The sequence below is a fragment of the Herpailurus yagouaroundi genome, unplaced genomic scaffold (genome assembly GCF_014898765.1).
Source record: "Herpailurus yagouaroundi ecotype Mexico unplaced genomic scaffold, PumYag 159, whole genome shotgun sequence".
Classification (NCBI taxonomy): Eukaryota; Metazoa; Chordata; class Mammalia; order Carnivora; family Felidae; genus Herpailurus; species Herpailurus yagouaroundi.
Genome location: NW_024412400.1, coordinates 75,635,734 through 75,659,933, shown reverse-complemented (window position 1 = coordinate 75,659,933; position 24,200 = coordinate 75,635,734). Strand labels below are relative to the sequence as shown.

The 24,200-nt window shown below is 43.9% G+C and overlaps 1 protein-coding gene across 2 annotated transcripts in view; it reads left to right on the top strand.

The window, feature by feature from the left end:
* The window catches only part of KLHL6 (kelch like family member 6), a 97,489-nt gene extending 73,760 nt beyond the window's left edge, over positions 1-23,729 (top strand). For both annotated transcript variants that reach the window (XR_005792268.1, XR_005792267.1), the window contains exon 9: positions 22,772-23,729. The gene's annotated coding sequence lies outside the window, so the exon portion shown is untranslated. The remainder of the gene's footprint in view (positions 1-22,771) is intronic.
* The last annotated feature ends 471 nt before the right edge of the window (positions 23,730-24,200 follow it).

Here is a 24,200-nt window from a genome sequence, read left to right as displayed (position 1 = left end):
GCTCAGCTACCGGTCTCTAGTATGGAAACTCTTCTCCTGGATCAGCAGTCGCGCACCTGTTCTTTGTCTCCAGCTTCTGTCTACTCCCCGCTTTTACACAGTCCGTGACCAAGCCCCAGGGAGCTCCTCCCTCCTGAGTTTTGTCTCAGATGCGGCTGTTTTTCCCAACCCTTTACTTCTGAGGGACTGCGGCTTTGACCCGTCCTGCCCCTCTGCAGGAGAGTCTCACCGAGCAATGGCCAGGTGCCGGCCGCACCCAGGAACATTTGTGGGTTTGTGCTGCTGCCGATGCCCACAGACTGTGGCTGGGTGCCAGCTCCCCCCAGAAAAAATTCACGAGATAGTGTACCAGCAGCGTTTCAGGGATTATGGAAAATCACAACACGCATCTGGCACCAGGCTTCACCCTTAATGACCTTGTTCCAGCACCAGTGAATGTGGTTGTCTCCTGGGTCAACTGGGGCCTTGCCTTTGGGGGACCCACACGGCCTCTACCAGGTGTCCTCCCAGCAGGGGAACCATCTCTCCCTGTGTGGCCTGAAGAACCCCGGACCCCACTCTGCTCCTGGGGATTCGCCCTTCCCACCAGAGCACCGCCAGGTATGGAGCTGCAGAGTTGCAGCCTTTGCGCTCCCCTTGTTTACGGTCTTAATGGAATTTAAACTCTCTCCTTTCTCCTTTCTCCCTTTTTAGTTCAGTCCCTGAGGCTGCTTCCACTTTCTCTCCAGCTGCTTTTGGGGAGGGGTGCTTTTCCCATATTCTCCTCACTGTCTCTGTCCTCTCTCCACACGCAAAGCACCTCCCTGCCCTCCGCGGCTTCTTTCTCCTCAAATTCACCTCTCTGCGCCACGTTCCTGCTGAATTCTGTGGTTCAGGGTATGCAGATTGTTGTGTTAATCCTCAGATCAGTTTTCTAGGTGTGCAGGATGGCTTAGTGTTGGTCTGGCTGTATTTCATGGACGCGAGACACACAAAAAACTTCTATGCTGTTCTGTCTTCTTGGCTCCTCCTTCATTCCTTTTTTTTAAGTTTATTTATTTATTTTGAGAGTGAGAGCATGAGCTGGGGAGGGGCAGAGAGAGAGGGAGAGAGAGAATGTGGCAGGCTCTGTGCTGTCAGAGTGATGTGAGGCTTGATCTCACCAACTGTGAGAGCGTGACCTAAGTCAAAATCAAGAGTTGGATGAGGCCTCCTGTCTGTAGCCATGCTGAACTGATCTGTCCAGGAAGTGGATCCTCCAGCCCTCAAGTCTTCAGATGACCACAGCCCCAGACATTGGTTTTACTGGACTCTCAGGAAAGACCCACCTAGAACCACTTAGCTGAGCCGCTCGCAGAAACCATAAGATAATAAATGTTTGTTGTTTTAAGCTATGAAGATTTAGGGAACTTACAGCAAGAGATTACAATATATGGAATGAAATGTGGAGGGCAGCGGAGAAACTGGCTCAGGAAAACTGGCTTCCACTGCCTTCCTCCGGATGTGACTCAGGGACATCTGCAGTAACGCCCAGAGACTCCTCTTTAGGGTGGTCATCCAACACGATCCCCTGATGCCCAGAGCAGGCAGTGAGGACAAGGAATGGCAGTCTTGCTGAAAGGCTGTAAGGGAGGAATGGAGAAGACTCACCCTTGACCACCTACCATGGGAACAGAAGGGTTGAGTCTCCAGGGGCTGTGGCCTCAGTGTCCCAGACAAAGCCAGGCCGGCAGGGCTGGGGTAGGGTGAAGGGTAGTGGCCAGGGACCCCAGAGCCACCCACTGGGAGGCCAGGGGTGAGGCCGGGCTCTGAGGCCTCTGGCAGCCATGGAGCACCCAGGGCCTGGGGCTGGCAGGGCTGGGGGACAACGCAGGAACTGGGAGACCAGCCAGTTCCAGCCACTCCACAGTAAGTGGCACCTGGGGTAAAGTGATGACCAGGCACTGGTGGCTGCTTTCCTCTCCCTCCTGGGGGCCCTGCCGCAGGGGGACGGGGTCTTCAGCCTGGCGCAGGGCTGGCACAGAGGACCTCTCACACACTTGGCCACACATTGACTGCATTATTTCAGGGTCGTCTGGGCCATTTCCTGCCTCCAGGAAGGATCTGTCTGAGCCTGGAAAGAGAATCGACCCTCCCAGCGCTGACAATATCCAGATACCCCCTCCCTGCTGGGGACTGTCAGCACACAGGGTACCCCAGGTGAGGGTGGAGGACACCGTCAGTTTAGTCCAGAGTTTTCCATACTCCTTAGAGATGCCAACATTGCGTCCACACAGACTACATTTCTAAGAGGAAAACTGTGGAACAATATTACCCTTACAGGTATGATGTCCTCATCTGATCTATTCTATGCTATTATTCTATTCTACTTTATTCTGTTGTGTTCTATTCTATCCCATTCTATTCTGGGACACAGAGGAGGAGAGGGGCTGTGGAGGTGGTTGGGTCACAACAATCCCCTCACAACAAGACCCTTCGAGGGACAGTTTCTTCTGACACAGCCCGCAGCTGCTCTGGGTGAGCCCTCACTCGTCTCCCCCTTGGGCCCTGGGGCCCGTGGCAGCAGTGACTATACCCTATTCGCCCAGCATCCCCCGCGGCTCCTGGAAGGAGCTCAGAATTCTCAGGACCCGCAAGCCTTGGAGAACGTCCTTCAGTCAAAGCTGGAAATGTGGGGGCCGAAAGTGCAGCTCACAGGATGAGTTTTGCTATATCTTTGTCATTCACGTATTTAATCCCTTCCTCCTGGATCCACTGGCCATGGGCTCCTAGGGGTCTTAGGTACTATAGCGGTGACAGCACTATGGAGACCCCAGAATCTTGGGCTCAGGGTCTGGCAGGTCATATGAGTGAATAAAGGAAAGACCCTCTGCCCAGTGGCAGGAGCAGGGGCTTTGGAGTCAGTGAGACCGAGTGCACTTCTGACTTTGCCACTCACTCACTAGCTGTGTGATCTCGGGTAAGCCACTTAACTTCTCTGAGCATCAGTTTATCTCTAAGATGGGGGGTGATACTACCTATTTGCAGGGTTGGGGTGAGGATTAGTAAAAATGCATATAACATAGAGCACCTGGGAATTCAAAAATAGCACATGCTATGATTATTATTAGTGATAATTACAACCACACTAACTAGAGGGTCTCAGGACCACTCTGGATACTTCAGGTGTGCTGTCATTGCTGAGTTTTGGGGGAGACTAGGCTGCTATTGTTTTCATCCTAGACAAAAAAATACTCATAAACACCCAGGGGAGGAAGCTGGTTATGTTTGTCATGAACAGCCTTAGTAATAAAAGGAGAGGAAAAACACACTCAGACACACACACACACATACACACACACACACACACACACACAAGCACATGCACACACACAAACCAAGAACACGGGCCCTTGCCAAGCATTTATCCTGGTTGCAAAGGATAGTTGCATCCTTGAAAAATGAACGGAGTGACTCTGATCCTGGTCAGTGTCTGTCCAGCAGTCTGTAGGGAAGACATAACCCTGGTCTCTGGTGGAACTCACAGTCCTCATGCCAGAATAAACACCAAGGGTGCTGATAGAGAAGGACCAGATGAATGAGAATGGCGGGGCATGAAAATTCATGCTGGTAAGACCTGGGGAGCATTCTCTGTTTCCTAAGCAGACCTGTTTTCATCACTGTGCAACAGGAAATTCAGCGTTTGGGCTTAATGTTTTAAGTACTAACACTGTCGATTTGCTTTAACTATTGAATAACATCTCTTAACTAGTGAATATGATAGGAAATTTAAATTATCTTGATCATTTTCAGGGGCATCTGGGTGGCTCAGTCAGTTAAGCGTCCGACTTCAGCTCAGGTCCTGATCTCTTGGCTCGTGAGTTCGAGCCCTGTGTCGGGGTCTGTGCTGACAGCTCGGAGCTTGGAGACTGTTTAAGATTCTGTGTCTCCCCCTCTCTCTATTCCCCTCCCCCACTCGCGCTCTGTGTCTCTCTCCGAAATAAATAAACATAAAAAAAATTAGAAAACACATTTTCAGTGAATTAATTGAAACATCATGACTAGGTTACTTTCCTCTAAATTTGTATTTTCTGTAATTGTCCACTAGATGGCGGGATGAGACCACACTAGATATCACTAGCTCAGAGGCTGCTCTCCCACAGTTTTAAAGTGAGGAAAACTATATTTTGGTTCCTTCTAATTTTTTGTTTTTCCTTTCAGAAAATAAAGGTAAACAATTTATGCACAACTTTTTAAGGACCCTCTCTAACACTTAAAGGGAGGTATGCCGTTTCCCTGTCTGAAGCTCTAACCTCAGGTATTTTCCTCTTATCTTTGAGCAACAAACAGTTGATGGCACCAGTTAGTAATGAGTGAAAGCTTACCCTGAACCGCGTGCTATGCTAGGAGCTTCATCTCATTTATTCTGCACAGGGAGACTAGAAGGTGTCACTTCCATTTTGTTTAAAAAACTCTATCATTTTGTTGCATGTACGTTGTGTAGGTAAGAGCTCTGATATGAGAATTTCAAGTGTGACTTCATCAGCCAAATGAAGAATCTGTCTAGTGAACATGACCTCCAGAAACAGACCACACTCTTGGGTGCCATTCCTGGCAGTGACAGCAATGTGACTTCTTGCACAAAGAAGGAAGAAACATCTGGATAAATGCATCAGCACAAAGCCAGTCCAGAAACAAAAAGCAGAAGCTATAGGACAGAGGAGCCTGTAATTATAATCACTAGAAGCAAAAGGGTTCCTTCCTTTCCAATCTGATCAAGTATCCAAATGAGTAGGTCCTAGGGCCCTTTCTTCAGCATCTATCAGGTGCCAGGCATGGTGCTAGGTGCTTTATTTATGATTTAATCCTCATTTACTCCTTTTTTTATTTTTTATTAAAAAAAATTTTTTTTGATGTTTATTTATATTTGGGAGAAAGAGTGCCAGTGTGTGAGCAGGAGAGGGGCAGAGAGAGAAGGAGATGCAGAATCTGAAGGAAGCTCCAGGCTCTGAGCTGTCAGCACAGAGCCCAACTCGGAACTTGAACCCACCGACCACGAGATCATGACCTGAGCCAAAGTTGGACGCTTAACCAACTGAGCCACCCAGGCGCCCTGACGCCTTTAAAAAAAAAAGAAAAAATTATCTATTTATTTTTGAGAGAGAGAGAGAGTGCTTGTGCATGCACATACACAAGCAGCGGAGGGGGCAGAGAGAGAGGGAGACAGAGAATCCCAAGTAGCCTCCGTGCTGTCAGAGCAGAGCCCAATGCAAGTCTGTAACTCACAAATGGAGAGATCATGACCTGAGTTGAAATCAAGAGTTAGATACTTAGGGACGCCTGGGTGGCTCGGTTGGTTAAGCAGCCAACTTTGCCTCAGGTCATGATCTCACGGTTCGTGGGTTCAAGCCCTGTGTCAGGCTTCTGTGTTGACATGACAGCTCAGAGCCTGGAGCCTGCTTTGGATTCTGTGTCTCCCTCTCTCTCTGCCCCTCCCCCACTCACACTCTGTCTCTATCTCAAGAATAAGTAAATGTTAAAAAAATTTTTTTAATAAAATCTTGACTGAGGCCAGTGTTATGTCACTGTTTTTCACATCTCTCATATTCTAACCATCTTCAAATATTCGGTTCCAATCCCAGCCTTCAGTCAAGCTACCTCTTTAACAAATTCAGCCAGAATCAGTACTACAGACTTGATCTTGTTTCCTGCTCTAAAATAATACAATTCATTCACCAAATATTATTGATTTCCTGCTATGAGCCACGCATAATTATAGGTACTTAAGATAGAACCATGAACCAGACACACTCCCAGCCTTTAGTAAATTCTTATCCTAACAGATGAGATGAGAAAAAAACTATGATAATGTAGAGTGAGAAGGTGATAGTGATATTTACACAAGATTTTACAGGAGCTGTAGAGACATCTAATTTAGCTAGTTGTTGGGAGTGGGGGCAGACGCTGGCTATGTTAAGTGTGCACAGTTTGCGCAGAGTTTTGAGAAAAGCAAGGGAAGGGATCAGGAGGGAGCAAGTATGTCCTGGGCTCAGGAACAGAGGTGGGAGATGCCCACTCTCCCAGCCTGGAGCAGGGAACAGAGGTGGGAGATGCCCACTCTCCCAGGAGTTCTGAGGCAGGGCTGGGCCAACGATGATAGGTTTATAGAATGATAGAATCAGCTAGAACCTTAAAGGCCATCCAACTCTTCCCCCATCTTTTACAGAGGAAAGAACAAAGGCCCAGAGCTGTGAAGTGATTTGTTACAGGCCTAAGGCTTTGGAAAGTTAGAATGGAAATCGAGATGTCCTGACTCTCACTGATTTCACTGTTCTTTTCCCTGATCGTGATGTTTTGGGCCTGTATTGGTGCATATCTGAAATTCTATTTGCTGGCTATTAAATAAAACACAAAATGAAGCTGGTGTTATAAAATACTGAGATTCCCTAGTGTTCCAATTCTGGAATTAACCTACTGGAGAACCTCAAGCTGGTCACTTCTTTTCTCAGGGTCTCAGTTTCATTATGTGTCGAAGAACTGGGATAGATTTTCATGACCCCTTCGCAGTCTAAAATTATTCTATAAATGTATGCCTATTTCTAGAATATTTTACCATGTGGTCTTTGGTCTAATCACACCTTGCTTTTCGTTTCTGCTAGAAATGAAACAACGCTTGTAAGACTGTCAATTCATTCACATCCTCAAGGGGCTAAATATCCAGTGGGTAAATGGAAAGTGCACCAGGACAGCAAGAGGAAGGCAAATCAACATGGGCTGGAGACGTCCTGGAGACGGTGAAATCTGAACTGTCCTCTGTAAGAGGTGAGGGCTTGGCCAGGAAGACAGAGGGCTGTTCCAGGAAGAAGGAAACACGAGCAGAGTCTAGGAGTTCTGGCCACTTGTGGGCCTTGCGTGAACCACGCTGCTGGGGCAGGGGCTGGATGGGGAGTGAAGGAGGTGGTGGTGGTGGGAGGGGCAGATGGAGAAGATGGTTGTCCTGCTGGGCTACAGTGTAAAGTTGATGCAGGAGCCCAGGGGAAGGTGCAGGAGATTCATTTGGCCTGCAGGGCAGACAACTCTCCAGGAACCCTTTTCATTAGCACAGAATGGGCCCTGACTTAGGAGAGGATGTTCTTAGTTCAACATCTTTCTTCTGTTTTGATTAGGTGTTCTGTAATTACACAATAAATTCTAGAACTGTAAATGATAGCAACATGGACAATGCAGACCCATACAGTGATCATGTTGAAACCAATGATTTTTTAAGCATTAATTTAAAAAAACTGGTTGATATAAACACTTCCCTGTTTTTAGGAGGCTCACTGTTGAAAGTCTTGCTCACTTGCTCCTGTCATTGGTTCCTTCCCTTCTCTTTTTGTGTCTCATTTTCTGCCTTTGTGATCATTGGACTTGGTCTTATATTTCTTTTTTTCTTTTCTTTTTTTTAAATTTAAATTTTAGTTGGGGCACCTGTGTGGCTCAGTTGGTTAAGCGTCCAGCTTTGGCTCAGGTTGTGATCTCATGGTTCATGAGTTTGAGCCCTGCATCAGGCTCTGTGCTGACAGCTCAGAGCCTGGAGTCTCATTCGGATTCTGTTTCTTCCTCTCTCTGCGCTCCTCCCCTGTTTGTGCTCTGTCTCTCTTTCTTTCTCAAAAATAAATAAACATTAAAAAAATTTTTTTAATTTAAATTTTAGTTAACAAACAGTGCAATATTGGTTTCAGGAGTAGACTTCAGTGATTCATCCCTTACATACAACACCCAATGCTCATCCCAACAAGTGCCGTCCTTAATGACCATTACCCATTTAGCCCATCCCCCCACCCACAACTCTCTGTCAACCCTCAGATTGTTCTCTATTGTTGAGAGTCTTTTGTGGTTTGTTCCCCTCTCTCCTCTTTTTTACCCACTTCCCATAAGTTCATCTGTTTTGTTTCTTAAATTCCACATATGAGTGAAATCATATAGTTGTCTTTCTCTGACTGACTTATTTCGTTTAGCATAATACACTCTAGCTCCATCCACGTCATTGCAAATGTCAAAATTTCATTCTTTTTGATGACTGATTAATATTCCATTGAATATGTACCACACCTTCTTTATCCATTCATCAGCCAATGGACATATGGGCTCTCTCCATAGTTTAGCTACTGTTGAGAATGCTGCTATAAACATTGGGGTACATGTACCCCTTCAAATCTGTATTTTTGTATCCTTTGGATAAATACCTAGTAGTGCAATTGCTGGATTGTAAGATACTTCTATTTTTAGTTTTTTGAGGAAACTCTATACTGTTCTCTAGAGTGGGTGCATTCCCGCCAACAGTGCACCAACAGTTGGCATTCCTACCAACAGTGCAAGAGGGTTCCTCTTTTTCTGCATCCTCACCAACACCTGTTGTTTCTTGTATTGTTAATTTTAGCATTCTGACAGGTGTGAAGCAATGACTTATTGTGGTTTTGATTTGTATTTCCCTGATGATGAGTAATGTTGAGCATCTTTTCATGTGTCTGTTAGCCATCTGGATGTCTTTTGAAAAGTGTCTATTCATGTCCTCTGCCATTTCATAACTAGGTTACTTGTTTTGGGGGTGTTGAGTTTGATAAGTTCTTTATAGATTTTTGATACTAACCCTTTATCTGGTATGTCATTTGCAAATATCTTCTCTCATTCTGTCGGTTGCCTTTTAGTTTTGTTGATTGTTTCCTTTGCTGTGCAGAAGCTTTCTATCTTGATGAATCCCAATAGTTCATTTTTGCTTTTTTCCCCCCTTGTCTCCAGCAATTTGTCTAGCAAGAAGTTGCTGTGGGTGAGGTCAAAGAGGTTGCTGCCTGTTTTCTCCTCTAGGATTTTGATGGTTTCCCATGTTACATTTAGGTCTTTCATCCATTTGGAATTTACTCTTGTGTATGGTGTAAGAAAGTGGTCCAGTTTCATTCTTCTACATGTCACCGTCCAGTTTTCCCAACACTATTTGTTGAAGAGACTGTGTGTTTTCCATTGGGTATTCTTTCCTGCTTTGTCAAAGATTAGTTGACCATATAGCTGTTGGTCATTTTCTGGGTTCTCTATTCTGTTCCATTGATCTATGTATCTGTTTTTGTGCCAGTACCATACTGTCTTGATGACTACAGCTTTCTAATATAGCTTGGTATCTGGAATCATGATGCCTTCAGTTTTGTTTTTCTTTTTCAGGATTGCTTTGGCTATTTAGGGTCTTTTGTGGTTCCATACAAATTTTAGGAGTGTTTGTTTTAGCTCTGTGAAAAATGCTGGTCGTATTTGGATAGGGATTGCTTTAAATGTGTAGATTGCTTCGGATAGTTTTAGAATGTTTAGAACAAACATTTTATTTAACAATGTTTGTTCTTCCAATCCATAATCATAGAATGCTTTTCCATTTCTTTGTGTCCTCTTCAATTTCTTTCGTAAGTGTTCTATAGTTTTCAGACAGATGTTTTATTTCTTTGGTTTGGTTTATTCCTAGATATCTAATTGTTTTTGGTACAGTTGCAAATGGGATCAATTCTTTGATTTCTTTTTCTGTTGTTTTGTTTTGGTGTATAGAAATGCAACAGATTTCTGCATGTTGATTTTATATCCTGCGACTTTGCTGAATTCATGTATTAGTTCCAGCAATTTTTTGGTGGAGTCTTTCAAGTTTTCTACAGAATATCAGTCTTATATTTCTAACTTTTTTTTTTTTTTTTACATAATAAACTACTTCAAATGCTCTTTGGAAGTGGGTAGGATATAAATAAATAATTACAATTTCTCTAGATCTATTTTCTTCAATATCTTATTATACTAATAATTATAAAATAGCTCTTCATAGATGTACCCCTTTTGGACAGAGGACCTGAAGTCCTTCATAAACCCATGTTATTAAACCAAATTCAAATTAGTTTACATTTGTATAGCATTTTAAGGATTAAAAAAGGTGGAGTTTTTCTTGGTGTCCATTATTTTAATTGAGCCACAATCCTGACAGTAGCTCTTTCATCCCCAGTACCTAGCACAGTGCTTTGACATAGATTCTACATAAATGCTTATTGAAAAACATGAATGATTGAATTAAGTCAAAATAATTCTGTGAGCAAGAATATGTTCTAGTCATTATTCCTGTTTTACTGAAGAGGAAGCAGTGGCGTGGAGTCAGGACCATCTTGAGAGAGCCAATAGCATATATTTCTTCCCATTTCAACTACCACTTAATGACTTCACCCCAGCAGCTTGAAAGTGGCCTTGGCAGGAATATTTACACCAATGAAATCAACAAATATTGTAAGTCAGCACCCTTCCCGGGCGGGCGCCCCGCCCCTCTATCCCTTGAGAGCAAGTTTTTACGCATTGGCTAGTGATGAGGGAACAACAGGCAAGTTGAGGGCAAAGCACAAATGAGCACCCAGCAACCTCTCCCCCCAGGTGGCATATGTGTGACATTCCTCAGGCACTCCTGGCTGGCTGCTCAGGAACAAAGGAAAGGGAAAAACAAGTGGTTAACTGATAGAGATCACAGACACGCAGGACAGGAGTCTCCATCAGTTTGCAACTGTCTCAATGATTTATAAGAAAAAAGCAATCTTATCAATAGAAAAACCTCCAGAAACCTATAGACTTAATTTCCTCGGACCCTAGCATCACCCTCCCCTCTATAGGATAGAAAATCTTACATAGTCAATCACTCCTCACAGTTATAATGCAGCTCTTTCTGCCCACAGGTCCTGTCCTCGTGCTATAATAAAACCACCTTTTTGCACTGAAAACATCTCAAGAATTCTTTCTTGGCCATTGGCCAAGACAGCACACCACAGAAATCTCAGTTCTTACTAATTCAGTGACTCAACTGAGGTTAGACTGTGGGCTAAGCAGTCAACTCCAATATCATACACCTGATGCTAATATAATATTTTATGCTAACTATACTGGAATTAAAATAAAAAAAAATAAGGAGGTCAGTTCCACATTCTAAGAAGAGAGACCATTAGGGAAACTGATGAGTCAAGGACAAGGGAGTAGCTAGCCAATGTCTGACTTTACAGCAGAGTTCTGTGACAGGGTCTGCACAGCAAGGTCACAGACAAGCAGGTTAGAGACAGGAGCCTGCAACAAGCACTCACCTGTGTATGCCTAGGATTTAAGGAACCTGGCTTGACAGAGTCACAGTGCAGCACACCTACAATCCAAATGCAGCAAGATGTTGAGTGAGAGAGAGGTTCCTGGCATACCATGGAATACTACAGATGGGGACTATTGGAAAAACTATCGTTGGTTCAACACACAGGGGAGAATTGTGCTGGCAGTCATTCCCAGCAAGAGTATCCAAGTAACTAAATAATCTTCAATAAAGAAAAACATGCTGAAATCATCAATGTGCTCTCAGCTCGATTACATAGAAGTAAAAGTAGATCCAGTACAAAAATTCTCATGGGTGAAAAACATGACTGTTGAATATTCCAGAAATGTTTAGAAGATCCTGCTGCCTTTTCTACACCCATTTTCATCTTTATGGACCAGAAGGTAGTCTATTATTCTACTAATTAATCCTCTGACTCCCAAGAAAATGTGTAGGGGCTGAGGGCATGCCGCTCCAAAATGTGCCACTTTGGCATAAAGATTCCTTTGAATTAAAAGTCGTAAATACTCAGCAGATGCAGGAAAAGCTCTCTGCCTCCCCCATAACTGCCTAAATTTACTCTGGAAGGCAGAGCCTGCAACAGGAAGGAAGAGAGCTAGTAACAAGAGACTCCCTTTAAAGAACCTATCTGCATAATAGGGCAAACTGTTCTAAACATCTCCTTGCACCTTCTTGCTAAAGAGCTTTCTCCCCTTTGTGTCCTCAGACCCTCCCCCTATCCTAAGCTTTTCTAAGCTTCCTGTTGCCTCCTTGTTTTTGGAATCTCATGTCTGTGTGGATTCCTCCTGTGACCCGATTAAATTGGATTTTCTCCTGTTAATCTATCTCATGTCAAGTTGATTCTAAGTCCAGCAAGAAGGACCATAGGGTGGAAGGTCTTCCTCCTCAACAGGAGGGATACTGTTCACTGTTTCTAACACTGCTTTGCTCTAAATTTGCAGCATCAGTGAGGTGTTGTCATTGTGATTTGGACCATTTGACCAATCAGGACTAAAAAAATTATATTGCTTCAGGTTACTTGCATGTTACTTGTACTTTACTGACTTTTAAGAAGTGTTAGTATAATAAGAATATCTGAATGTGCAAAAAATACTTAACCAACAGTTTATTTTTAAAAACATATACACTATCTCAGTTAAGAAATGGGCAGAAGACATGAATAGGTACTTTTCTAAAGAAGACATCCAGATGGCTAACAGACGCATGAAAAGACGTTCAACATCACTCATCGTCAGGGAAATACAAATCAATATCACAATGAGATACCACCTCATACCTGTCAGAATGATTAAAATTAACAATGCAAGAAACAGCAGGTGTTGATGAGGATGCAGAGAAAGGCAAATCTTTTTGCCTTTTTGCACTGTTTTTCTGGGAATGCAAACTGGTGCAGCCACTCTAGATAACAATATGGAGGTTCCTCAAAAATTAAAAATAGGACCACCCAATGATCCAGCAATTGCATTATTAGGTATTTACCCCAAAGATACAAAAATACAGATTCAAAGGGGTACATGTCCACCAATGTTTATAGCAGCATCAACAATAGCTAAACTATGGAGACAGCCCAAAAGATCATCTACTGATGAATGAATAAAGAAGATGTGGCATGTACACACACACACAGACACACAGATACACACACACACACACACACACACACACACACACACACTGAAATGGAATATTACTCAGCCATCAAAAAGAATGAAATCTTGTCATTTGCAATGACATGGTTGGAGCTAGAATGTATTAAGCTAAGTGATATAAGTCAATCAGAGAAAGACAAATACCATATGATTTCATTCACATGTGGAATTTAAAAAACAAAACAGATGAGTATATTGGAAAGTGGGTGGAAAGAGATGAAAGGGAAATAAACCATAAAAGACTCTTAATGATAGAGAACAAACAGGAGGTAGGTTGGAATGGGTTAGATGGGTGATGGGTAATAAGGAGGGCACTTTTTGTGGGGAGCACTTGGTGTTGTATGTAAGTGATGAATCACTGAAGTCTGCTCTTAAAGCTGAAAAATAAAAACAAAAAACCAAACCAACCAACGAACAAAAATATCCACTATAAATTCCAGACAGACTTATAACTGCCATTTGGAATTGTTTTGAGTGGGATTTGAACCACATATCCTCCACAGTGAGCACTTAGTAATTATTAACTACCAAGAAAATGGACATAGAGAATGATATTCTAGTTGTCTCTTAAATATCAGCACAATCAAACTTAATTAAGTACAAAATTTCTAACACAAGTGACTGCATCTGGGCCAGGCATGTAGCACCCCCCACCCACCACTGTAGCATAGCCTATAACTATTTTCTGAATATTTTCATGCTCTATATTTTTCTTCTTTTCCTCTGTACCACCCCATCACAGGACCCAAGTCATTTTGCTCACTTTAGATAGCTCTGGCAAGGCTGGTGAGTTGTCTTTTAAAATATAAGTGAGGGGCACCTGGGTGGCTCAGTTGGTTGAGTGTCTAACACTTGAATTTGGCTCAGGTCATGATCCCAGAGTTGTGGGATTGAGTCACGAGTTAGCTCCATGCTGAGCATGTAGCCTGCTTGAGATTCAATCTCTCTCTCTCTCTCTCTCTCTCTCTCTCTCTGTCTCCCTCCCTTTGCCCCCTTCCCCACTCATGCATGCTCTCTCTCTCTCTAAAGTAAAGTAAAATAAAATAAAATAAAATAAAATAAAATAAAATAAAATAAAAGTGATAACCAGACAGCATTCAAGATCGTCCCTCCACAAATGTCACTCATTCACTCAATTTGGATATGCCCTCCTGAGTAGGAGGAGGAGGTGGAGTGAGAGGCAGCCCCTTGGAACTTGCACAGAACCCCATAGGGCCCTGGGAGTGTGGAGCAGGTGTCAGATCTGCAGGTGGGGAGGGGAGAAGGAATGCTGAGCGATCCACTGTCAGGGAGTGGTACTGAGTCACTGTCACAGGGGCTGTCTGAGCATTGGCAGCATGGAGGGAAAACCTGTGCCAACCTCACTCCCACCCCCAGTCCTCTCCCCGAATCCTTCCCCCAGTGAGGCTCACCCTATCAGCTCTACTGGGCCAAGGAAGGGCCCAGAGAGCAGGGCCTGCCTCCAAGACTGTCCCCATCCCTGTGAGGCCCCTAATGAGAGGTAGATGAGCACATGAGAGATGCCCTTGTGCATTGATGTGGAAGGAGATGATCACTAGGGTCAGGGGGTGGGGGAGACTTCCCCAGTGCAGAGGAGGAGAGAAAGGAACAAGATGGATTCTGAGAATGGCCTGGGGATGAGAACTGCTGTGTGCCATCAGTTCCCTTCACTTCCAGTTCTGGGTGTACCTACAATGGTTTCATCCACCCGCCGAGGTCCTGGAACTGAGGGAGAATGCTGAATGGTGCCAAACACAGGGGCAGAGGCAAGAGCTTTAGGAAAGGCGCTAGAGTGCCTCCAGTGTCTGTGTTGAGCCTCGAGGCATCTTGGGAGCAGTACACCAGGGCCATTGTGTTGCTTCATCTTCTTGGAATGAAAGTTTGAACACTTGAAGAGTGTGGGATGCTTTAAGCAAAAACTCAACTTGATTGGCAGTTAATACGTATTCGCTCTGTGCCAGGCATTGTGGGAGGTTCTGCAAGGGAACTGGAGATGAGCAAGGGAACTGTCCTCAAGAGGTCTGAGGACTAAGAGTAGGGAAAACAGATCCACACAAATTTGTTTACTGAGGAACAGATCACCAGAAGAAGCCAGGGGAAAGTACTTAGAATGTAGAAATTGAGGTAGCATAAATAATTTAGAGGTAATTTTATCTTTCTTTTGCCATCCTTGAACAAGAGTCAAGAATTGTTCTACTTTGGTGCTGCAAGATTAAAAATAAAAGATACAAAGCAGTAAAATTGAGGTTTACTGTGGCTTCCTAGGGGATCCTCATCAGTTTATGTTCATAACTTTTGAACCTGCCACTTTCATGCTTAATACTGATGATTTGAAGTGTTTTGAATATCAGATTGATTAAAAAAATTTTTTTAATTTACATCCAAGTTATTTAGTATATAGTGCCACAGTGATTTCAGGAGTATATTCCTTAATGCCCCTTACCCATTTAGCCCATGCTCCATCCCACAACCTCTCCAGTAACCCTCTGTTTGTTCTCCATATTTAAGAGTCTCTTATGTTTTGCTCCCTCCCTGTTTTTATATTATTTTTGCTTCCCTGCTCTTATGTTCATCTGTTTTGTATCTTAAAATCCTCATATGAGTGAAGTCATATGATATATCTCTTTCTCTGACTAATTTCGTTTGGCATAATACCCTCTAGTTCCATCCACATAGTTGCAAATGGCAAGATTTCATTCTTTTTGATTGCCGAGTAATACTCCATTGTATATATATACCACATCTTCTTTATCTATTCATACATCGATGGACATTTGGGCTCTTTCCATACTTTGGCTATTGTTGATAGTGTTGCTATAAACATTGGGGTGCATGTGCCCCTTCGAAACAGCACACCTGTATCCCTTGGATAAATACCTAGTAGTGCAATTGCAGGGTCATAGGATAGTTCTAGTTTTAATTTTTTGAGGAACCTCCCTGTTTTCCAGAGTGGCTGCACCAGTTTGCATTCCCATCAGCTGTGCAAAAGAGATCCTCCTTCTCCACATCCTTGCAAACATCTGTTGTTGCCTGAGTTGTTAATGTTAGCCATTCTGACAGGTGTGAGATGATGTCTCATGGTGGTTTTGATTTGTGTTTCCCTGATGATGAGTGATGTGGAGCATTTTTTTCGGGTGTCGGTTGGCTGTCTGGATGTCTTCTTTGGAGAAGTGTCTATTCATGTCTTTAGCTCATTTTCTAATTTTCTAATACTTGTTTTTTGGGTGTTGAGTTTGATAAGTTCTTTATAGATTTTGGATACTAACCCTTTATCTGATATGTCATTTGCAAATATCTTCTCCCATTCTGTTGGTTGCCTTTTAGTTTTGCTGATTGCCTTCTTCACTGTGCAAAAGATTTTTATTTTGATGAGGTCCCAGTAGTTCATTTTTGCTTTTGTTTCCCTTGCTTCCGGAGACGTGTTGAGTAAGAAGTTGCTGCGGCCAAGATCAAAGAAGTTTTTGTCTGCTTTCTTCTCAAGGATTTTGATGGCTTCCTGTCTCACATTGAGGTCTTTCATCCATTTTGAGTTTATTTTTGTGTATGGTGTAAGAAAGTGGTCCAGGTTCATTCTTCTGCATGTCGCTGTCCAGTTTTCCCAGCACCACTTGCTAAAGAGACTGTCTTTTTTCCATTGGATATTCTTTCCTGCTTTGTCAAAGATTAGTTGGCCATACGTTTGTGGGTCCATTTCTGGGTTCTCTATTCTGTTCCATTGATCTGAGTGTCTGTTTTTGTGCCAGTACCATACTGTCTTGATGATTACAGTTTTGTAGTATAGCTTGAAGTCCGGGATTGTGATGCCTCCTGCTTTGTTTTTTGTTTTTGTTTTTGTTTTTTTTTTCAAGACTGCTTTGGCTATTCGAAGTCTTTTCTGGTTCCATATACAAATTTTAGGATTGTTTGTTCTAGCTCTGTGAAGAATGATGGTGTTATTTTGATAGGGATTGCATTGAATGTGTAGATTGCTTTGGGTAGTGTTGACCTTTTAACAATATTTGTTCTTCCTATCCAGGAACATGGAATCTTTTTCCATTTTTTTTTGTGTCTTCTTCAATTTCTTTCATAAGCTTTCTGTAGTTTTCAATGTACAGATTTTTCACCTCTTTGGTTAGATTTATTCCTAGGTATTTTATGGTTTTTGGTACAATTGTAAATGGGATTGATTCCTTGATTTCTGTTTCTGTTACTTCATTCTTGGTGTATAGGAATGTAACTGATTTCTGTGCATTGATTTTATAGCCTGTCAGTTTGCTAAATTCATGGATCAGTTCTAGCGGTTTTTTGGTGGAATCTTTTGGGTTTTCCATATAGAGTATCATGTCTGCGAAGAGTGAAAGTTTGACCTCCTCCTGGCCTATTTGCATGCCTTTTATTTCTTTGTGTTGTCTGATGGCTTAGGCTAAGACTTCCAATACTATGTTGAATAACAGTGGCAAGAGTGGACGGACATCCCTGTCTTGTTCCTGACCTTAGGGAGAAAGCTCTCAGTTTTTCCCCATTGAGGATGATACTTGCGTTGGGTCTTTCATATATGGCTTTTATGATCTTGAGGTATGCTCCCTCCATCCCTACTTTCTTGAGGGTTTTTATCAAGAAAGGATGCTGTAGTTTGTCAAATGTTTCTCTGTATCTATTGAGAGGATCATATGGTTCTTGTCCTTTGTTTTATTGATGTGATGAATCACACTGATTGTTCTGTGGATATTGACCAGCCTGTACGAAATGTACTCCCAACAGGGGCACTGCCTCTCCCCGTGTGGCCTGAGGACTGCTGGACCTCACTCTGCTCCTGGGGATTTGCCCTTCCCACCAGAGCACTGCCAGGTATTGAGCTGCAAAATTTCAGACTCTGTGCTCCCCTGTTTATAGAGTCTTAATTGAATTTAAACCCTCTCCTTTCTCCTTTTTCCCTTTTTTGTTCAGTCCCCACGGCTGTTTCCACTTTTCCACTTACTCTCCAGCTGCTTTTGGGGGGGGGTGCTTTTCCCATATTCTCTCCCCCTCCCCCCCCCCCCCCCCCCGCCCCCGCCCCATCTCTGTCCTCTCTCTGCAAGCAAAAATAGCTCCCTGTCCTCCGTGGCTTCTCTCTCCCCCAGTTCACCTCTTTGTGCTGCATACCTGCTGAATTCTGTGGTTCAGGTTGTGAAGATTGTTGTGTTAATTCTCAAATCAGTTTTCTAGGTGTGCGGAATGGTTTAGTGTTGATCTGGCTGTATTTCATGGATGCCAGATGCAAAAAAAAAACCACAAAAAACTAGGTTGAGTTTTGATGAAAATACCAGTCTTATTTCCTAATTCATATGAAACTATTCACGCTGAAATAAGAGACCTAAAATATGAGTGTATTTCCATAGAGGGGATTTAGAGACATTAGGAGTGCAGGTTTTATTATAGTATTTAAAAAAATCTTTTTGGGGGGCATCTGGGTGGCTCAGTTGGTTAAGCACTAGACTTCAGCTCAGGTCATGATCTCACAGTCTGTGGGTTGGAGCCCCATGTCAGGTTCTGTGCTGGCACCTCAGAGCCTAGAGCCTGCTTGAGATTTTGTGTCTTCATCTCTCTCTGCCTCTCCCCTGCTCATGCTCTTTCTGTTTCTCAAAAAAAAAAAAAAAAATTAAATATTAATTTTTTTTAATTTTAATTTTATTTTTTAAGTTTATATATTTAGAGAGAGACAGAGACCGCATGAGTGGGGGAGGGGCAGAGAGATAGAGAAAGAATCCCAAGTAGGCTCTGCACTGCCAGAGTAGAGCCCAATGCAGGGCTTGAACCCAGCAACCTTGAGATCATGACCTAAGGTGAAACCAAGAGCCAGACTGAGCCACCCAGGCACCCCTCATTATAATGCTTTATTTCCCTAACAGAGGAATGTAGAGTCAGAATGGAATGATTGAATGACTTAGCATTAAAAAAAAACATTTTTTAAAAAATTTAAATGACTTAGTTTTTTTTCTAATAATCATATAGTATCTCCTACTTATAGTCCTCTAGTCTTCTCTTTGGATGACATCACCTCCTTTGAGGAACTTTGGGGTTGGTTTTTGTTTTGGCAATGATCCGAAAGGAAGAGGATGCCTTTACTGTCGGAGAGAACTTTGGTGCCCTCTACTGGTGGTTTTGGTTTCTTCAAATTTGCAGGCCTCCATTTGATGGTTCATGGAATCCATTTAGTGGGTTCTATCAGAATTTTCTTAAAAAGTGAAAATGTAGATTACCATATAATAAGTATAAATATTTGTGAAACTTTGTTTCCAGTATGTATATGTGAATGCAGAATCCAGGTGATTTCCAGTTAGCAACATTTAGCACCTATATCCAGCAGGATATAGAATTAGCATGAGGGGAGTGAGGCAGGGTGGAATGAGTGCAGGGTTAGATCCTATCTCTATTTAAAATTTTGAAATTTGGTTTATCATGGGTTTTGTGCATTAATTTTGATTTTAAAAAAGCATTGCTTTACAATAGTATTTATTTTGATTACTGAGCTTTTTGGTGCCCTAAGTGAGTGTCTCGCTTGTGTCTCTCTGACAGTCAGTGTGCTTTATGGAGGGCCTGGAGAAGGTGGGCCAGCCTGTGGAGCCGTGAATAGGAGGCACACGTGGGGATGAGAAGGGACAATGCGTGTGATGTCTTCTCCTTTTTTTGAGGTAGGAGGTGAAGCCATCAGCAAAGAGTGAAGCTCACAGGCCTCAGAAGAGGGGGAAGATTGAGCATGGCTGATGAGGGGAAAGGAGAGGGAGAAGGTCCAGGAGAAGTGGAGGCTGGTCACACAGCATGAAGCCCTCTGCCCACAGCTAGATACTGCCATTGTGGCAACGCCGTCCGCATCTCCGGCAGCCACAGGTGTTGGGGAAGTAGGGAAGACAGGAGGGACCCGAGGTCTGGGGTTGTTGGGGTGGAAGGACAGGAACAGAGAGAGGAGGGCAAAGGTGCCAGGTGATTCTGCATCTGAGACAGGGAGGCGGGCGAGAAGGAAGGTCAGGAGATTGCTGGGTGGGGTGCAGGTTAGGGAGCAGGCAAGGGGTTGGCAGAGGATTCCAGGTGAATATTAAGAGGCTGTGGTCAAAGAGTGAGTGGACTACAGAGTGAGTGGACTGGAATTCGAAATTTCAGAGGAAATGCAGTTGTAGGTGAAGCCCCTTAAACGACTCTCCCGCTGAGAAGTTGCCTTGAGTGTGTGAACGGTCACGTGAACAAAATGGTATATACTTGATGACATAAGGGCTCCTGAGACTTCTGAGTATTGCGTGTCTACTAGGTAAGATTTGGAAATATAGTTCCTCTAAAATTAGATGTTGATAATATATTACAACAATGGCCAGAAACAGTGGTCAAGAAACATACATATAGACGCAAAAAGGGATTCATTTTGAATTCGAACCCCCTGGCTTTCTCTGGCTCACATTCCTCAGCCTTTGGGTCTCGGATTCCCTGTTGCTCCTCCTGGAAGATGACTCCTCTGCTCCACCCACCCCCATCTCTACCCTCCTGGCTCCCAGCATGGCACCCACTCTTTGCCCCATGGCTCTCTTCCCGCTCAGAGCGCCACCACGGGCCTTGTCTGTCCTGCCTTCTGGTGATCGCCCTCTACTCATTTGTTAATCATCTCAATTTGCAATGAACCAGCCTTTTAAAATAGTTCCTTTTTAGAAGAAATAACTATCTGAAGTTTACAGAATTTGTACAGTATTCTCTTTCATTTGTCAAAAGGTATTACCTAGTCCTTGAATTCAAACCCGTGCACATAAATTGAGAGGCCACATAAATACATGCATGCATGCATACATACATGCATCCACTAAAACGCATGCAACGCATACACACATCCATCCAGGAAAACCCATGCATGCATCCAGTAAAATGAGATGCTTCCTTTCTCTGTGCCTCCTCCCTCTCTCCTTCCCCTGAGTTTGCTCTCCCCCAGGCCTCTCTGCTCCTCTCTCACCGTGGGGGCCCACAGCTCTCCCACAGCCATCTTCCTTGCACTCAGAGTGCTCCCCCAGTCTGCAGTCCCGGCAATCTCAGGCCCCCATTGGACTGCTATACCTGCTGCCTCCCAGCACCTCATGCTCAACACCAGCCCAAGCCCACATATGCTCCCTCCTCACCCCTAAGTCAGGAAGCCAGTTTCCCCTCAGTTGTCAGTAATGCTGGAAACTAGAATTCACCCCACCCCCACTCCTCCCATCCTAGGCCACTCCTCAGGTACTGCTGGGTGTGTTTTTCTCCAAAGGGTCTCCTGACCCCTGACTTCCCTCCCCACCTCCATCACCCCAGATGAGGCTCTCCTCACCTTATCCTGCTTCAGTTTGAGGCCCTGATGGAGCCGGGGTCCAATCACCACTGTCCCTGCTTCTGCCCTGCATACCACTGCTGCATTAACCCCTTTCACATAAAGCCTAATACATATGGTGAGGTTTTTTTGGGGTGATAGTGGGGCTCACAAGGTCTGCAGCTGATGGCCAAGAAAGAATCTTTGAAGATGTTTTGGTACAAAAAGCTGATTTTATTAAAGCACAGGGACAGGATCCGTGGGCAGAAAGAGCTGCTCTGGGACCACGAGGAGAGACTGGTTACATACTAGGAGATGGGGGAGGTAAAGTCCAGGTTAAGTTTCCAATGAGACTTCCATATGCTAAAGAAGACTCACAGGATACAGGAGGCCTTGACAGTGTCAAGCTAAGGTTTTCCCTCTAGCAAAGCATTAGCATTAAGACAGTAGGGAGTTCCTGGAGAACGGTTTTACTCTACCTGCCTCAAGTATTTGCCAATGGGCTGCAGGTTATAAGGAAATTGAGTTCTATCTGCCACTTCCTTCTGCCTTTGTTTCCCATATCACTATGGAGGGGTGATATTGGGGCTCCAGGAAACAGAGTCTATAGGTTTCTGGAGATTAGGCTATTGACAAGATTGCCTTTTTCTTGTGATTTACTAAAATATTTGTAAATAGATGGATCGGGTCCTGCAGGACTATGATCTCTATCAGTTAGCCATTTGTTTTTCCCCTTTCCTTTGTTCTTGGGCAGCCAGGAGTGCCTGAAGAATATCACACATATCCCCCCTGGGTGTGGCGCCGGAGTAGTGGTGCGGCCTGTCCCCTTGCCTTATACTCCCTCATCAGGAGTTATCATTAGAAGCAAAAACAGAAACTCCTGTGACTTCTTGCTGCCCTTAGCACACACTGACTCCTCTGCCTCACTTGCAAAGTTCTCCATCTCCCTGCTTTCAAATAACTTGCCTATGTCTCAGATATTAACCATACTGCAATTCTTTCTTTGGGTGAAACAAACTTTCCACAAATAATGACTCCGTCCAAACCCTTGCACTAAGACTTGACCTACCGTGACTTCTGGAAGCCCAAGTTTGCATCCCTGTGATGACCCAGCCTCCTTTTGAGCTCCTATTTGAAAAAAACTCAAGGAATGCATCGTTTGTCCTAACCAAGACCTGCAGATAGAGCTCTGACACGCCTCTTTCTTGGAGCATTTACTAAAATAAGCTTACAGTTGTGTATTTTTCCTCTGTTCCTTTGAAATGTATACATATCTCCTACAACCTGGGAGTGTCTTTCTCAAGGACCCAAAAGCCATTCCTCTGAAATGTAATCATCAGAAAGGACTGGACCTCTTCTGTCTGCCAGTCTCCGTGGGAAGACAGGATCCTAACTTCATGATTGCCAGCCAGCAGATACAGCTGAGCTAACCATGATTACACTGACACCCACTTCTTGAAAGTTCTCATTTCCCTGCCTCTATTGGGCCCCTGCCCACACCCCCTCCCTACTCTCTCAGTCTCCCTTTGAAAATGCCAGTCAGCTCTGCACAAATTGGGGTGGGCTCAGCTCTTTCCCCAACTGATAGGAGCTACTCGATAAAATCTGTTTCCACCACTTTAAGGTCTCACTTTATCTTTGACACCTGAAGCAACGATTGTGCCTCCTCCTGTGACCACCTAAATCCTGTTGATCCTCAGCCTCTTCTGAAATCCTGTGACTGATCCCACCACCACTGATCTCTGCTCTCAGGGACCCTCCATTTGGACTGCCATTGGGATCACCCAGTTCCAGCTGACGGGCCATCTGAACCTGACTGAGGTGCCAGTTTTCTGTCATTTAGGATTGAATCCAACTGGTTGTTTTCAATACTTCAAGGTAGAAGAAACTCCTACTTTATTATTCTCCTTTGTGCCTAGTATAAATGTTACGGAACCAGGCTGGAATGCTGGTGGAAAAACCAAGCGGCACTCAGAGATCTTGGTGTATCAGAGATTTATTTAACACCAGCGGGCTCAGAGGAGACTGTTTCTCCAAAGATCTGAGCGCCGAATGCAAGTGGGGAGGGTAATTTACAGTTGTCAGCTTCCATAAGTGTGGGGGTTTTCGTGAGCACAGCAAACCAAGGAAGAACCCGGAGGAGTGGTCTCTAAGCTAGAGACCAGAGCTTGTTTTAGTCCCGTTGGCCATCTTTGGCGCAGTATTTTATTCATTTCTCTGACATAAGTACTTACATAGAAAGTACTCAAATACTAACAGGATGAATCGAAATACTGGAAATTGTTGTAGTTTAGTGTAAATTAAAATGCAGACCTCGATCACCTTAATTACAACTTCAATGGGTATGGTTGGTTTTGCATATATTTTAGGATCAGAAAGTAGACTCAACAAGGAAATGAGTTACCAGCAGGGGTGAGGCAATAAAGGAGAGTTGACTGTAGTAAACCAGCTTAGTCCAGAAAATATTAAAGGGAACTCGTTTGTGAAGAAATATGTTTTGAATAGTTGTGAAGCATAGCTCCCAGACTTGGGGTGGGGTCTGCCACCTGCTTCTTAATATTCCTTTACTCTCCTATTCTCTTTTTCATCCTTCTGATCACTCCCCACCTATTAAAAAAGAGGATATAGGGGCACCTGGGTGGCTCAGTCAGTTGCGGTTAACCATCTGACTCTTGATTTTGGCTCAGGTCATGATTTCACGGTTTGTGGGTTCGAGACACACATCGGGCTCTGCACTGGCAGCATGGAGCCTGCTCGGGATTCTCTCTCTCACTCTCTTTCAGCCCCTCCCCTGCTCTCTCTCAAAATAAATAAATAAACTTTTTTTTTTTAAGAAGATATAAATCTGTCTCCAGTCCAAACACAGACCCAAGTTATATTCCAAATATTTGCCTGTTTCCCTCTAAGCAGTTCTTTGTCCTGTTCTCTCTCATGGTCTTTCTTGTTTCCTATTTCCTGAAGCCATCTATAATTTTTATATCCCCTCAGTAACAATACATGGACATTCACCCCCGGTTTGCAGATGAAGTCACCAAATCAGAGTGCAGAGAGGGTTGCCCGAGGTTACACAATGAACCTGGCCCCACGTGGGGGTAGCGCTGGAGTTTGCAGCCTGTGGCCTGGTGCCTGAGCTGGAACACGGGCACACAAAGGAAGCTGCAGGCACAGCGTTCTGCTGTGG